This window comes from Tamandua tetradactyla, chromosome 3 (assembly GCF_023851605.1).
Source record: "Tamandua tetradactyla isolate mTamTet1 chromosome 3, mTamTet1.pri, whole genome shotgun sequence".
Taxonomy (NCBI): Eukaryota; Metazoa; Chordata; class Mammalia; order Pilosa; family Myrmecophagidae; genus Tamandua; species Tamandua tetradactyla.
Genome location: NC_135329.1, coordinates 179,840,596 through 179,857,201, shown reverse-complemented (window position 1 = coordinate 179,857,201; position 16,606 = coordinate 179,840,596). Strand labels below are relative to the sequence as shown.

The 16,606-nt window shown below is 39.7% G+C and overlaps 1 protein-coding gene across 16 annotated transcripts in view; it reads right to left on the bottom strand.

Moving 5' to 3' along the window:
* PARD3B (par-3 family cell polarity regulator beta) overlaps positions 1-16,606 on the bottom strand; it is a 1,143,268-nt gene that overhangs the window by 1,081,674 nt on the left and 44,988 nt on the right. For 12 of the 16 annotated variants that reach the window (XM_077154798.1, XM_077154797.1, XM_077154802.1 and 9 more), the window contains exons 2-3: positions 9,691-9,730; positions 9,345-9,415 (exon numbers count right to left, since the gene is read on the bottom strand). The exons of the other annotated variants lie outside the window; for them this stretch is intronic. The gene's annotated coding sequence lies outside the window, so the exon portion shown is untranslated. The remainder of the gene's footprint in view (positions 1-9,344; positions 9,416-9,690; positions 9,731-16,606) is intronic. 16 annotated transcript variants of the gene reach the window in all.

Genomic DNA, 16,606 nt, shown 5'->3' with positions numbered 1-16,606 from the left:
ATTCTGTGCTATTTACATTGCAGGATTGAGTAATTTTCATAGTCTTTATTCTTGACTTTTTCTCCAAAGAGTATGCATTAATTTTATAGGGCAGAGATCAAAATAACTGCCAGTAGAGCCATCTAAAACGAAGAAAAAAATTACTACCAGTCCTTTGTAATTACATCCCCAGAACACAGACTATGGGAAAGGGACGATTAAGAATTAAAGTGGTACAGGTGACATTTAAGCACTGCTATCCAAAGTATGGAATTCCACTGCCTTGGTCCAGTCTGGATCTACCACTGCCTAGGTATTTGATCTTGGGCAAAATAATTTAGGCCTTGCTTGCTCACCTGAAAGATGGAGATAAGAGGACCTACTTCAAAGGATGGTTGTAAGGATTAAATCTAAATTAGATCTCTAACATGTTCCTGAACTCAGCAATTATTATGGTTACCATGGCGACCAGCACGGTCACCAACGTCAGCACCTCCGAATTCCTTTCGCATCCTGCTTCAAGTGAGGGCTACCTTAATTATTTATTATAATTAAGACCAGAGAAAGACCATGCATTCTCTACTTCTCATCCCACTAGTTAGGTGCTAAGTATTTAGCCTCATGTACAAGACGACTTGGTAATTAGTAAAAGAACAAAACAAGAGCACTAGTATTTTACTTCATCCCCATGTATCAATGAGGATAACCTCCTGTGCTGGTCTGAAAGGATGTATGTCCCCTAGAAAAGCAGTGTTTTAATCAAAATCCCATTTCATCAAGGTAGAATAATCCCTATTCAATATTGTATGTTTGAAACTGTAATCAGATCATCTCCCTGGAGATGTGAATTAATCAAGAGTGGCTGTTACCCTGGATTAGGTGATGACATGTCTCTACCTATTTGGGTGGGTCTTGATAAGTTTCTGGAGTCCTATAAAAGAGGAAACATTTTGGAGAACGAAGGAGATTCAGAGAGAGCAGAGAATACTGCAGCACCATGAGGCAGAGAGTCCATCAGCCAATACTTTGGAGATGAAGGAAAATGCCTCCCAGGGAGCTTCATGAAACAGGAAGCCAGGAGAGGAAGCTAGCAGATGATGCTGTGTTTACCACGTGCCCTTCCAGATGAGAGAGGAACCCTGACTGTGTTCACCATATGCCTTTCCAGATGAGAGAGAAACTGTGACTGTGTTCACCATGTGCCCATCCACTTGAGAGAGAAACTCTGAACTTTATCGGCCTTCTTGAACCAAGGTATCTTTTCTTGGATGCCTTAGATTGGACATTTCTATAGACTTGTTTTAATTGGGACATTTTCTCGGCCTTAGAACTGTAAACTAGCAACTTATTAAATTCCCCTTTTTAAAAGCCATTCTGTTTCCGGTATATTGCATTCCGGCTGCTAGTAAACTAGAACACCTCCCAAACTCCCTTTTTACTCATTATCTACTTCGTCCTAAGACCTTAAAATCTCAGTCTTTTTCATTTATTCAGTCTGAGAAGTTGGTTTCAGTGGGACAAGTATTGATGAGACCACTAGAGTGGCATCTCTAGGTGCCATAATCTCCATTAATATTAAAACTTATGCCTGATGATTTCTGGATTCAAGAGAGAAGAAAGTATGACACTACTGTAGAGTTCCTTAGTGATAGTTTTCAGTAGGGTCACTTTTATGCTAAGTTAGATGCCTCCACTTCAGAATGATTAGTAAAAGAAAGAAAAGAGAAATAAAAGCAGAATGTAGAGAGGTATGTTAGAAGGGAAATATTTGAGAACAAGCACATGTTTCAGAGTTGCAGGATCCGTGGCCCAGTTTGACTAAGCTGGTTAGTAGAAATGAAACCTTCTGAATCCCAGGTTGTCTGGCAAGTGATATTATTCTCTGTATTTACTTAGAAAATCTAAATCTAAGTGAGGCCAAGTAAAGTTATTTACAACTGAGTATTCTGAGACCATGAATTTAATCATAATAGCAATCTTGAATTGAAGGATATTCATTAATCTTGAGAGAATTATAGCCTCCAGACAAGTATAAAAATCTCCAATTTTGAATTTGGAAAACAGATGGGGGATCATGAATAAGGGCTCGAACCACAAGCATTTATTGAGTTCCAAGTGTCTGGCTGGACACAATGTGGTACTGTGGAGAAAACTCAGCTGGTCTTCCTCTCCACCCACCTACCCTCCCCTTCCCTCATGCTGGGAAGCCTGGATCTAGACTGAGGTTTCTTAGAGCCTAACTGCTCATGACGTTTTGCTGAATTTTTTCAAGACCTGGTATAGCAGTATAGCATTCAAACTTTTCAATCTATTACAACCTAACTGGGATTACACAGTGTACAGGATAAATATTCCACAGAAATAAAAAGAAAATGTGAAATGTATAAACACAGTGGAAATAACCCAAATGTCTATCAACTGATGAATGGATAAATAAAATGTAATCTATATATGCAATGGAATATTTTTTTGGAAATAAAAAAATGAAATACTGTTACATGCTACAACATGGATGAGCCTTAAACATTATGCCAACTGAAAGAAGCCAGTCACAAAGGACCATCTATTATATGATTCCATTTCTGTGAACTGTCCAGAATAGGCAAATCCTTTGAGACAAAGTAGAGTAATGATTGCCTAGGACTTGGAGGGATTTAGAAGAGTAGGGGGTGATGGCTAAGAAGAGTAAGGGGATTTCTTTCTGTGGCACTGAAAATGTTCTAAATTTTATTACGGCAATGGATGCCCAACTCTACCGTGAACTGTGCCCTTTAAATGAGTGAACTGCATGTTATATGAATTATATCTCAAAACTGTTATTAAAAAATTAACTGGCCAAATCAAAGAAAGTACAAACACAAAAACAAACTAATTTTAAAACATAAAAAATATTTTTCTAAAAATAAGTTAACAAAGGTGGAAGATTTTTAAATTTAAGCTTTAGAAAACACAATTGTCACTAAAACCACAAACTTACATGGCATGCTTGTGCTTTTCCATAAATAAGAACAAAAGTACCTTTTGTTGCAAAACTAGTCATTTTACATAGGAATTAAACTATGGATCAGACATGCACTTTTCCTTCTTCTACATAAAGAAAATATTGTACTTAACAAATTTCACTGATTTCCAGGGACAGGACGAGCCACCTTGCTACTCACTGCTGAAAAGTGGCCACAGCTCAGCATTTACATTTTATTCTAAGCAATGGGCATGATTTGTCCCTCAGACCCTAGGCCTCAGGCCATCACTTTATACTGCTTAAAAAACAGCTAGTCACAGAGGGGTCACCAGTTTCCCTTTTGTCCTCCAGGCAGGTCTGCATTTCAGCCATACCTAAATGATAACTGTCTACCTCTACTTACTTTTCAGATCACAAAATTGCTAGTATTAACAGATAAATGACATTGAAATTATCCATTATAGGCATCTTAATAAATCTAACTCTCTTAAAAAGCCAACTTTAGTACACTAAAAGGTAGGAAGCATTACATAGTAATTCTGCATTATGCTTTCATAAGAAAATACATGATTACATACAAACACATTTTTAATTCCTTTTACACAACAGTAATCTAAAATAGTAACATGCCAGCTAAAAAGTACATAAACTTATGGGGAATTATATCCAAATCCTGTATTCTTCTAAAAAGTACATATTACTAAAAAAAAAATTACTACTCTCATCCAGATGCAGTTACAAAATTAAAATTCAGGAAAATTATTTTTATAACTCATCCTTCTTTCTCATGCATGAGACTTGGACACACCATTTGCTTATGAACCTTAGCCCCTGAGCCCCAAAGGACATTCTTTTACCATACCATTGAGTTGGCAGCTATTGTTCTAATTTCCCTACTGATGAGCCAAACAGTTAATCTGTTTTAACACACAATGCATAAAAGGTTTAATTTCAGTCCAGAAAAGAGAAAGAGACACTTATAATCACTAGGTATTCATATTTGAATGACAGCTAAACATAAAGGAAAATCAGGCATGCAGCCATCTGGAAAAAAGCTGGTATTCTTTCATATTATCTGTTCTCAAACCTTTAAGACAAAAGGGTCAAAGGTTGGCCCAAGACTTCCATTTAGTAAGATGTTCATTTCAAATTCATGGTCATTAATAAACATTCTGTCAGCTCCATAGTAAAAGACAATCAGCTTCCCGCCCCCTGCCTTTTGGTACATTCTGAAAGATGGCTTCATAATAAACATATACATGTATACTTAAAATTATTTTATTTACCAGAATAAATTGTGTGTGCCTGATTAGAAGTAATACTGTTTTAGTTCCAAATAAAAATGGAACATAGCTCACAGGGTATTAATACATGGTAATTGGAATATTCATTTTAATACAAAAGACAAAGTAGGCAATCAACCTGTGCTCATTATTAAAATGCAATTTTTCTCCTTTCAAGTTACTGAACCCCAAGTGGAAATATGAAATTTATCTTAAGATGCTGAAGAAAATCACTATATAGGAAAAGTCTCATTGCCTATCTTTAAAACAAGACCATATTCTTTGTTGTATCCATATCTTGATAACTCTTAAATACTTGCTCTTGTCACTCAATACTCCATTTTATTGGGATAGAAATAGTGATTCAGTCCTTCCTCAGAACAAAAGGTCAGATATTTTGACTAATTCTACTTTAATTAAAGGCATCTCAGCACACCTAACCACAGACTTGGACAGTTTATTTAAAAGGCTGAGTTGCAGTCCTTTTAAAAGGAAACCTTTGTAACTATAAACTATATTTTCTTGGAGACTACCCCCGTTCTTCTGCTGGCCACATGCATCTCCTCTTGCTGCTAGAATAGCCACAAGACAAAGAGGCCCTCATCACATGTTCCCAGCCCCTTTGTTGGTAGTGCAGGTGGCTATACAGGGGTTGTTGAAAGAGAAACACCTAGTGCACGTGTGGGAATAGCAAGGTGGCGTATCGGTGAGGGTTCCCTGGAGGGAGGTACCTTCTGAGCAAAGTTTTTCATACCCACTATGAAAAACCACAGTCCCAGAAGAGCAGGGCAAGGTTCCTAATGGGGTTCATCAGCATCAAGGTCCTTAACAATAAACCATCGATTTGCCGGCATTCTTACCAACTCTTCACACCATCACATCACAATCACACACAACACATCACAACCATCCTCCAGGCAGACACACTCTCAGTCCCATTTAACACATGGGAAATAAGGAAAGGAAGAGAGGAGACTTGCCCAAGACTGCTGTCAATAAATGGCAAACTAGAACTAAGGCTCCAATTCTCTAGAATCAAACTACTTTCCCTTCCCAACCAGCCCATTAGGTACCCTAATTTCTCTTGAAAGTGGGGACTGTGTTGGGTTTGCTACCAGCCAGGCCAGGCAAGCCAAGCCCTCCCATACCACCATCCGGCGGGAATGCTGCTGCTGCTCCTGTAGGGAAAGACTTAGCTCCACATCCCACCCTCAGATCATCTCTTCTCATTAAGGAGGCTGTTCGGTGGAGGTGGGTCCTAGGCCCACCCCAATGAGAAGCCCTACAGGGAGAGGGTACAGGAGCAAGTTAGAAGCCAACTCTGAGCCAGGGCAGTCTTGCTATGATTGTGTGCTAATAAAAGTAAGTTAAATCTGCCTAGGGCAACCAGACAATCCAGTTTACCCAGGACAGTCCTATTGTTACCTGTGGTCCAGGACAGTCCTATTGTTACCTGTGGTCCAGGCACAATTATTAACAGCAGCCCCCTTTACTTCCAAAAGTGCTGAAGTCTAAATAATAAGTTATATGGTAGCCTTCTGGTTTTATCCTCCCATCCCCTGGGCCTCCCCTTCCCCCTCCCTTATCCCATGTTTGGGAAATGGCCAAGGGTAACAAAGCCTGGCTGAAATTCTCTGAGAAATACTAGCTGGCTAACAGGATCCATAGGAGATTAAATATACCCTCTGAAACACCCATTGCCACCCCCATCCCTCATTTTCTCTTCTGGCTGGCTCCTACCCCTACTTCAAAACTTTGCTCAGAAGGTACCTCCCTCCAGGGAACCCTCACCAATACGCCACCTTGCTATTCCCACACATGCACTAGGTGCTTCTCTTTCAACAGCCCCTGTATAGCCAGCCACCTGCGCTATCAACATACTTACTAACCTGCACTTCCCACTAGACAGTAGAGATAGTGGACATCTGCTAATGTTCATTATTATTATTATTATTATTATTATTATTTTTAACTATTTTTGGGCCAGAATGTGATGAATCCCATAGGCCTTGCTCAGGTACAGTTTCATATTGTGGACAATGGGAAAATAAGAGATGGTTTTTGAATGGGAAATGACCAGATTTGTTTTAAAAAGGCAATTTTGACGAAAGGACAGACAATGGATCTGGAGGACCTCATCTTGACTGCTAGCAAACTACCATGGCTGAATCAAAGTGCCTTCAACTTCAAATTACATATCAGACATCTTCCTCTTTCCTACCCCTGCACTTCCTTTAAAAGTATCAACACCTCACATTTATTAAGTTTTTTCCTTGTTTTGTGAGCTAGTTTGAAACTGTTAAGTACCCCAGAAAAGCCAAGTTATTCTAATCCAATCTTAAGAGGGCAGACCTATTATGGGTAGGACCTTCTGATTAGGTTGTTTCCATGGAGATGTGACCCACCCAGCTGTGGGTAGGACATTTTGATTAGATGGAGATGTGACCCTGCCTATTCAAAGTGGGTGTTAATCCTTTTACTGGAGCCTTTTATGAGCGAGAACTCAGAGCTGACACAAAGAGCAGAGAGATGAAACCAAGTCACAGATTCAGAGATGCTTAGAGACAAACTGAAGCTCAGGAAGGAGGCCACTGGAACCAAGAGCTGAAAACAACAAAACCCAAGAGCAAAGGGCCAACTGATGTCACCATGTGCCTTCCCATGTGACAGAGAAACTCAGGACAGGATCAGCCTTGCTTGAGTGAAGGTATCGTCTTGTTGATGCCTTAATTTGGACATTTTCATGGCTAAAGAATTGTAATTTGTAACTTAATAAATCCCCTTTATAAAAGACAATCCGTTTCTGGTATATTGCATCCTGGCAGCATTGGCAAACTGAAACATTCTGTTTTGACTGCTTCTACTTCGTTTGGTTCTCATCATAATCTTATCATTAGATAAGCATATGCCTATTCTCTCCATGAAGAATCCAGTATAAAAAGGCTGATTTGCCCAAGAGCACATAGCCAGTAAATTTCCTTATTTCAGTTCTGAAACATAATTCCCTTCCTAATCACCTCATTCTAAGAATTCCACCACCGTTTTCTTGTGATTTAGACCAGCAGCCTTTTCATCATTACTTATTTCCAAAAATCCTTTTTATCCTACTTACAACTTGATCTCTTTCTTTCTGTTCCATCCATTCATCCTAAGCTAGCACACTCTTTGGATCAATCAGTGCAAAAGCTACATCTGGCCTTCTGTATTCTATTCTATTTCCATTGAAGAATATTCTAAACAATCCAAATATATCAATACCGACATAGCTATAGCTTTTGTTTGGTGACGGAAAGCCTACAGTGGCTCTCCAATAGCTTCCACATTAAGTACAAAGTCAGCACTTTGTATTTGAGGCCATCCTGCTAATTTGGTCCTATTTGATTTATTCCATTTTATTTCTACTATGGCCCAGGATGAATACTGTTCAATAGATCAGCCCATGCAAATCTTCTGCCTCAACACATCCATTCCCACACTGATGCTTCTGTCCTATCAAGGCTTAGCTCTGACCCCTCCTTTCCTACCTCCCCTCCATGTATAGCACTTATTTTCTGCTACGTGTTTTATCATTTCATAACAGAATCTCATATTCTCCTGTAATCATACTACACGAGCATGTGTTCTCCCAACTACATGCACACTCCTCGAGGGCTGAAAGCAGAAAGGCTTGTTCTCACACTTCAGGGTCTCACTCACACGGGTTTCCCCTAAGCACACTAGTGAGGCTTCATAAACACTTATCTGGTGGTAAAAGATTACAATTTTAATGGCTAATTTTTTAAAAACGTGGCAACCTAGCTAAAGAGCTTGAGAATGAAAGAAAACAAAGGCTACAATCCATCTAGAAACCACATTTTGGGAAGGAAGTTGAAGAAACAAGGGATCTTTAAATGGAATTCCATAACTCCTGACAACTAGTCTTCAAGAAAAGACTCCTGCATTGCAGGGGAACTGAACTAGGTAGTTCCCCATTTTTAATGCTACGGTTCTCATTTTTAAATAAAAGCTTTCTCCAAAGACAGCTATCAGGGGAAATGGGGGAATAAAGCTTTTCTGTAAATTTATACATTTTTAAAGCAAACGTGGGAATCCATTTTAAATTGTGCATTCCCAATATAAGAAAAAGGAAAGCACCTTGTCAATGAAGTATCTGAGAATCAGATTTTATTTAAAAATAAAAATTAGGAACCGTTAGGCAAAGCAAATGTAATTATAAAAATAATGTTGCAGTGTCTTTGGAAACCATAAAAGAAGCCTAACGCCCCAATGGAAATAGTCATGTTTCAAACACTGGGGCGATGAGAGCTGCTGTGGAAACCAAAACAAAGACCTAGCACTGGATGATGGAGACGGGCTGGCTCAAGGTGCGTGCTTCTAAAGCAGGCTGGACTTCAGCACACAGGTGCCCTGCTCACTCCGGGAACTCCTGCACCCTCAATACTAAAAACCCCTGTGTTATTACAGGCAGGTTTATCTCAACGCATGCACAATACGTAGATTCCTGTAACTCCCACATAGTTGTTCACCTGTTGCTGAATGTGATCATTATACATCTGACAAGACTAAGGCAGTTGAGGCCCAATTCACTGAAGCAGGTCTAAACAGCACGGTGAGAGGCTATTGGTCTGGTTTCTGAAGCCAGACACCGTGACTTGTTGCAGTGTGGTTTTCTACTTCGATCGATACCACGATAATTCTGATGTACACACCCCTCTTCAGCATGTTAGCGAAAGGGGTGTGAGCAAATAAAAAATCAGTCAAGACGACTCAGGAGGATACCCTTCTTCCTCACAGCAAAACAGAAGACGATTGATTATATTTAAGCTGAACGAACCTAATTTTAGTAATTTGGGGCTTTACAAAATGAATTAAGAATCTGTGAAGTGGTTTTCTTTTGCTTTCAATCCAAAAAAACATAAAAAGCTACTTCTTGTATTTAAATATCCTCATAAAGCAATCCAAATCTCTTCACATTTCAATTACATAAGAGCGCCAAAGTAAAAATGTCTATCAACAATTCCATTTGTTGTGGGCAATTCATTCCCTACAATGAATAAAAGGCCCCTAAAAGTAATTAAGTTAAATGGGAAATAGAAAATTATTTTTTTTTAAAGACTCACTCAGTTTTAAATAATGCAGCAATCTGAACAGAATTAACCATCATAATATAGCTTTTTATCTTCCTTACGTCCTGTAAAAGATAAGATTTATCATATAAACATCTCTTTTATAATAAGCTTTTTGGCTTTTCCATATAAGTCATGTCTTCTCTATCTTACTGGCATGTCGTCTATGCTGCCATTGGCATAACTCCCAATATTTAAAAAAAAAAAATAACATACACACAATTTTACAGACTGTGAAGAGTCAATACCCTCTTTAACTAAATATTTTACTCCACTTTTATAATGCATAATATACTTTGGAGGATCTGGTTTTGTGCTCTTATCTAGCAACACTACATACCTTGAGAAGGAATCATTACACCCTTCAGGCCACAATTTTTCTGTGAAGAATAGGCAACAGAAGCAAAATAATTACTAAAAACATGCCATATTCAACAGCTTCAGTCACATATGTTTTTAAAATTAGGTAATAGTACAAAATATCTGAGGTTTGAGATTATATTTAATGTTAATCATTCATATGCTATGTTAAAATATAAAATCTCCCAAACACGAAAAACAGTCCAATTAACTAAAGGGTAATAGACTCGTCATGAGCTGCCCCCCTGGCAAACCATCCTTGTGGATATGTTGGAAGTAAGCAGATTTATAGAAGCCATAAATTCTGGACCTACATATTCTTTGTGATTGTGAAAACTATCATTAAATGCAGATTAATTCTGAGGGAAAATAAAGTCAGAACACATTCCTGGGATCTGTGATTGGCAATTTAAGCAAAAGGCTAGAATTTAGGAACCAATTCTAACCCTGCCTCTGCAGCTCCCTTGCTGGTAGCCTTGGGGTAGCATTTAATCTCTTAGTATTACAGTAGCTTCGTTCTCAAAACAGAGGCAAGCATTTGTAATTGCTCTACAGTTCAGTGAGACAGGTAAACATGGATGTAGGTCCTCAGGTTGCATCCTGCAGAAATACCAAACAGTGACGCTGGTGTCAGGATAGTCACCTGTGTTGAAAACCACCCTTGGTATATTCAGTATCGCTTGCTAAAGCACCTTTGCTACCACTATAGGTTAAAAGAGTGTCAGGTATGTACTTTTAATAGAATTATTCAGAGTTCCATTTGAAAGGAAATATGATACTGTATTTATTTTAATAAAGCTCCCTTTATGACATCAGACTCATTACCCAAGTCTAAAGAGTGTTGCACTCTACAGGGGAGCTACTGTTAGAACAGCAGAACAGCAAGGCTCAGCTCCACTGGGTGCAAAGTACTTGGCCCATCAGGCAGAACAAATAAAATGCACTGTACTATAATTCCATTTTCCTTTAAAAATGCCTTTAAATGAGGTTTGACATTTCATCTACATAAATGGGATCAGCATTAGTTGATATATTTAGAAAGTAGTCCTCAAAGGAACAAATGTTTAAGATTTAGCTCAGATACAATTACCAGTTTTTTAACCTACATATATTTTTAAATATAAAAGGTTATAAAAAGGTAAATGTGGAATGGGTATGAAATATGGACTTGAATTGTCACAGAAAGAGGATTTTAACTAAAATGTATACACCTATATGAGAACAGTCTACAAGCCTTTCAATAACACTACTTATAAAATGGATGAGAGAAGTTATTTGCTTTAATATGGTTATTCCCTAAAAGGAAACAGAAAACTGATCCCCTCATCCACTTTCAACTTACTGAGAAACTCCCATGAGGTTCTCCTTTAGAAGAGCAGCATCCAATCTCCTAACAGAGTCCTCCCTCAAACACAGGACCTCAGTGCATTAAAAAGGCCACAGTGCTGGTCATTTGCTGCTTTGCTTTTCCAGGTCCATTTCCTTCTCTATTCTAGGGAACCACACTTCCCAACTGGTTTAGCCAAGGCAAAGTACTGGCGAAAGACTTGAGAGCTCACACAAATTGGGGAGAAACATGGGTATTTCTCCAAACCCACCCTAACCCCACCCTCTTTACTTGTTCGAACCCCTCACTAGTCAAACCTCTCACCCATTAGTGTCCACCAGACAGCCCCACCATGGTTCTAGCTCTTGTCAAGACTGCTCCAGCTTCTGGGACCCACTACCTGCTCCCATTGTTTCTCCAGCCCTTGGAGCAGTGGAGCTACTTCTTGCTCTGGCTGGTCTCTGGGTTGTCTCACCAGCTCCAGCGTGCCTTCTCAACTCTTGCATCACCTGAGTCTACAGTGCACTATTTACATTGCTTTTGTTTGTAAGGCCTGGAGTGGTTTCTGGATCCTGAGCCAAGAGTCAGCAGACCTTTGTTTATTGAATCCTTTCCCTGCTCTTACACCTTGGAAAAATGCACAATTTCTCTAGACCCAAATTTCCTCAAACTGAGGGAATGAACAGCTGTTTAAATCTCAATGCCTAGGTCACACCCCATGCCAATTAAATCAATGTCTGAGGGTAGAAGCCAAGCATCAGTTTTTTGTTTTCTTTTTTTTTTTTTAAATTTCCAGGTTCCAATGTGCACCATGTTTGGGGACCACTGTACTTGAATGCCAGAATTATATGCTTGGGTGTTCTTGTGTTTTCTAGAATTTTCTAAAAGAATAAGAATGGATAAATTTTCAAAATTAACTCAGTTTGCTTTTAGTACTTCTACTGAGCCCTTAACTATGTATCTCCAATTTTACCCTTTACTTATAAGCAATATGTACACTTAATCCATGTAATGCATTATACTCAGTGTCTAAATAGTAATTTATCCAACAAATTTCCAGAAACTAAATTAGCTAGTCCCATCATAATCACCTTGTGGAAAAGGCCTGAGATTAATTAGTTCCAAAGGTTACTGGGCTGATGCCTGGCTCTATATCCCCACCTCCTCCCTTTTCCCATTGGCACCTCCTGCTGCCTCAGCCTTCCACTCCTTTAAACCCATTTTCCCTTCTCTGGTTCCTAAGCTTACTGGATTCAACCCTGTGAGTACAGACCACCTCTGTCTTGGACTAATTCCCTGAACTATGTATTCCTGTTCCGCAGGCCACACCTCCTCTTGCTTCTGTCCTCCCAGCACCTCCCCTACCACTCCCAGTACTGCTCACCAATGAGGTCACCGGGGGCTTTGGCAAACAGGCCCTCACTGTCAGCGACAAGCCTCAGTGGTAGAAAACTAGCCCAGAAAACGCATATGCCAAACCCAAACAAGTTTAAGTGAGATGGTCAATTTGTATTGCTGCTTTTCACAGAAAAAGTTGATCAACACATGAAAAGCATAGTTTAAAACCACAAAAATGACGACACTGTGATTCTGAGTCACTGGACCTGGTGTGGGCTGGGAGTTATTTCATTTAATAAACACTCCAGGGGATTCTCATGCAGGTGTTCTTTGAACCACATGTTAAGAATCACATCATAGGTATACTCGGTGGCCTTTAATGACACCATATAGTCATCACTTACATGGCCACTCAACTACCTGTGTTAGCTGTTTCTCTCCAGCCTTAGAAAAACCTTCCCTCTTCCAACCAAGTACAGGCAGTGGGGCATGGCTAGCTGAGGGACTGGGAAGGGCAGGGAGTGGGAGGCTGAGGGGAAGGAGCTTCTCTATAAACCAACCCTGGCTCAGATTCCCAAATCTGTAAACTCATCCCTGTAGCCCACAGGGGCTGTGCAAGAGAAATCTATGAGATTGGGTGCCACTTCTTACTCTTAGGACCTTTGGGGGATCCAGGAATGATGAATGAAACAAATAAAAAAAAGACACTTCAACCTATCTTCACTCCAGCCTGTTTCTTCTCTTCATAGTCAAGAAAAAAACTAATCCAGAGAAAGAAGTAAAAGACTAAAAAAAGAGGTAAACTTTTTATCTTCCCTTAAGAAATCAAGAATGCCTGGGAAAATGTTCTTACACTACCAGGAAATCAAGCTTGTCCACAAGCAGACACATCGGCTGCAAGGACAGCCCCAAACTTTGCAAAATATAACTAGGTTCATGTGAATTTATGAAAATAAATATTTATTTGGAATCACCAAGGGCAGAGCAAGAGGAAGCCTTAGAAATTATCTAGCTGAGTGTGGCATAAATCTAAGCTCTAAAATACAGAGCTCTAAGTATTTTTGGCATGTGCTTCATATCTCAGGGACATCCCAGGAGATGGAGTCAGGGCTGCAGGCTCCCACCACCATGTCCCTAGGGCAGAAAAGTGAAGGGAAAGGAGGCTTCCTCCACAAGCTATCCATTTACATGTTTTGCCTTATTTAAAACACTCAACAACCCTATACCATGGGTAATATACCCACTTAAAAATAGGGAAATTGTCTCTGAGGGGTTAAAGAACTTTAGCTAAGAACCCAGAGTTCCCAAGAGCAAAACAGAGCTGGAACTTAGGCAGATCCAATTCCAAAGTCAGTTCTCTGGTCAACAGCTTTATAGGCTATAACTAGATGGCCTGGATTCAAATGCGGTCTCCACCTTAATAGCTGTGTTGCCTCAGACAACGTAACTAAAATTTTTGTGCCTCGGTTTTTGCATCCTTAGAATGGGAAGAGTCACAGTATCAATCTCAAAGTTCTTCCAGATTCAGTGGGTGAATCCACATAAAGCCCTTAAACAGTACTCGGTAGACAGTAAACATTTAAGACTGTGCTATTAATCCTGGGAACAACCCTTACCATTCCTGCCCCACAATACCAAGCTCCTGTTTCCTATCCTTCTCTGCTGGAGTTCCTTTTTCTCTACCATTATGCCTTTCTCTCTGAGGTGTTTTGTTTAATGATAACCCACATAACCATTCACGTTCAACATTTCAGTTGTACAGTAATTACAATGTATTTATCAGCACATAAAATGAACACAGCAAGGCTTTAAAAATGACTGAAGAATTAAAAGTAAAGGTAGAAAAACAGGATATAACTTACTTATAAATGCAACTCAATATCTAAAACCCCTTTTAGGGAGATGGCCTCAGAAATACCAGGGCTGCGTGGGGGCAGACAATGGGGTCCTATAACTGCAGCACTCAGAGAGCTAATAAGAGGCAATTTTCTGTCTCTCCAAACCTGTCCCCTAATTAAATTAATTGGCATAAAATAGGTTAGACCTCTTGTGCATAAAATCCCTAAAGTCAACGGTTTGAGAAAACACAGTAAGATACATCTATTGGCTTACATTTTTCGGAATTCAACATTCATAAGCACAATATGCAATTAGATATTTAGCAAAGGAAATAAGACTTTAAAGCCCAATAACTAGTCTGTTTAAATGTGACATTCTTCTGAGAGAACTGTCACATGTTTTTCACAAGAGTAATGCAATTTTAAAATATACCTTAAATGGGATTTCTAATTGCAAATTTATTTCTACTCCTTTCTAAGGAAGAGATTCATTCCGTCACACAAATTAATATGACACGTTTGACAAGATCACAGTTTCTCTTAAAGAACCCCACTCACGTCCCTAGAGGTCATGATCCTGCCAAATTCTGTAAATTAACAGGGTCAGGGGTGAATAATACTTACATGATCTATTTCTAAGGAAACAGGCATACCAGAACAGACACCTAAAGAAAAATGGATACACTAGCCTGCCCTTCAAACCAGAGGTGATGCCCAGCATGATCAAATGCTCCCTCACCAAGTGCAACTATTGATATATGTTTGCTACGTATTTTCTAATATTGTATTTTCAACATCCCAAATGCTTTGGGCCACTTGTGACAAGGATTAACATAGGCCAGATGGCAGAAAAAATTTGAAGTAATGATGGAAGGCTGAAGAAGCTCACCAGTGCCAGTATCAGAAGCAATGGTATGGCCCAGGGTGTGATTCAGGGTAAGAAGAGAGAGGAGCCCTTGCTGAAAATGCAAGGAGGGACAGCTATGTTGCTGGGTTATCCAGGAGACTAGCTCTGGATGAGAAAAGGGAAAAGACTATTTGAAGGACAGGGAGGTCAGTTCAGGAGAAAGGATGATATGAAATAGAGAAAACACTCCCCAAATCTAAGGGCTGCCACCTGTCCCCCTCCTCCTCCCTGTGGGAGTGCCCCCGCCTTGTAGGGGCTCAGGCATTTTGCTGTACCTTCAGTTCCTTCGCTGTGCCCACCCATTGCTTTAATTATTAGTTCCATGCCTGTTTTCTCCTCTCGAGTCTAGACTATGAGCCTCTTCAGGTCAAAGGCTGGATTTCTGTAAACACTTGAATGAACAAGGAAGAAATGGAATTGAATTCCCTTTGAGCGGGTCAAATTAGATACACGTCTTATATCAGAGTAGCTTAAAAGGAGAGTCACACAAAGAAACACAAATGAATATCAAGAACTTTTTGATATAGTATTAATTTGTTACTTTCTTAACCAAACTTGAGGTTTCTATTCATTGCCATGAATGTGAGGATTTGGGAAGAAGGTATAAAAGAGATATGAGTATACAGAAATCTTAGCTATTATGATCAAGCAAGGGAAGACAACTTTCCCAGACTTCATTTCCCACCCCCCACCCTCACCCCCACCTCAGGCTGACTACGAGCAGAGGAGAAGAATGAGCTGTTATATTCTCACAGCTAATCTAAAAGAGCTGCGGATTCCACAATGGCTTGGCCTTGCCTCTGTTGGAGGAAAGCTTTGTGGTAATAATTACCATTTGTTTAGTCTGTAGTTAGACTCTCATACTTAAATGCTCAAATTAATCACTCTGGCCAGTTCATTTCAAACCTACTTCTCCAATTTTTCAGGTCACGACAATTCCAAGAATTTCTATTAGGCCAAGTGTAACACAGAGCCAGGTTCTTTAAATAAAGTCCAAAACTGACTCTTCTTCAACAGCATGGAAGATGTATCCCAGAGTCATGGCCATCTTATTACAGCACAGCTCTGCTCACATCAGTCCCCTGCTCACATGGGGAGCCATGATAGACCCCTCTCCAGGGGCTCATCTGGCCCAAAAAGTCCTGTGACCGCAGGCAGGATATTTACTCATTAAGCCCCAGCTGCCTTCTAAAAGGTTATTATAATAACTAGCCCCTGGAGATAACTGTGAGGGTTAAATGAGTTCATCCTAAAGCTCCTGGAATAGTGCATTAACAGGGTAATAAATGGTAATAATCATAATTGTTGCTATCATTATTATTTCCTTTTACCCGTCCTCCAGCCTGTCCTAAATAGGACACACCTTTGTCTAGGCTGGTACTCAACCTGGGCCACTCTTAAGCTTCCCTTAAAATAAAATCTGGTTCAAATGTTACTCCTATCTAACATCCCTTCCTACCCCGGCTGCCCACTCCTCAGCACACAG